The sequence below is a fragment of the Nanorana parkeri genome, unplaced genomic scaffold, assembly GCF_000935625.1.
Source record: "Nanorana parkeri isolate BGI_ZX_2015 unplaced genomic scaffold, ASM93562v1 scaffold2280, whole genome shotgun sequence".
In the NCBI taxonomy this organism is placed as follows: domain Eukaryota; kingdom Metazoa; phylum Chordata; class Amphibia; order Anura; family Dicroglossidae; genus Nanorana; species Nanorana parkeri.
In genome coordinates this window covers 37,012-37,696 of record NW_017308548.1, presented here as the reverse complement: position 1 = coordinate 37,696, position 685 = coordinate 37,012, and the positions used below count along the sequence as shown (strand labels likewise).

Below are 685 nucleotides of genomic sequence, written 5' to 3'. Positions count from 1 at the left end.
TCATCATTCCCTCCATGAGCTCTCTGACCCCGTGCTGGTTATCCTAAAGGTGCCCATACACTGTGCGATTATCGCACGATAATCGCGGGAAATCCCGCAATCGTGCGATTATCGCAAAGTGTATGGAAGACGTGCGACTGTTTCTACTGTACGGTCGCACGTCTTTTGTCTACGGAGCACGCTAGAAAAGCCGCCGAGAATCGTACGATTTTCGGCTGGTTTGAACGGTGCTCGGGAGACAAATGCCGAACGGGCCGGTGTGTGCACGCTGCCCGTTCAGCATTGCGGTCATCGGAAGCCCGCCCCTCAGGGGGGGCGGGGTTGCGACGATCGAGAGTGCGATCTGCCTGTCCAAGATGGGCAGATCGTACGTTTTTTTTTAAATTACTTAACAACCCTCGCAAGACTAAGGTCTCGCGATTGTTGTAAAGTGTATGGCCACCTTAAAACAGATTATGTTGATTTGGAGCGACGTTCACCATCAAATTTGGAGCGACGTTCACCATCAAAGTCATTCTGAAATTGAGAAAGCTAGCTCGTCACATGACCAGCAAAACGTCTTCAAGAAAAAAAAATACAGGAAGTCCAGTTGCCTCGAGTTTTTTTATTTTTTACAGATAGAACATGTGACCCGGATAAATGAACCTTCACAGACATTCTTGGCAAATTCATCTAAGGGGAACCA

General features: G+C 48.3%; 1 protein-coding gene across 1 annotated transcript in view; it reads left to right on the top strand.

Annotated features, from left to right (window-relative positions):
- The window catches only part of RNF121 (ring finger protein 121), a 15,954-nt gene that overhangs the window by 14,870 nt on the left and 399 nt on the right, over window positions 1-685 (top strand). The window lies entirely within an intron of this gene.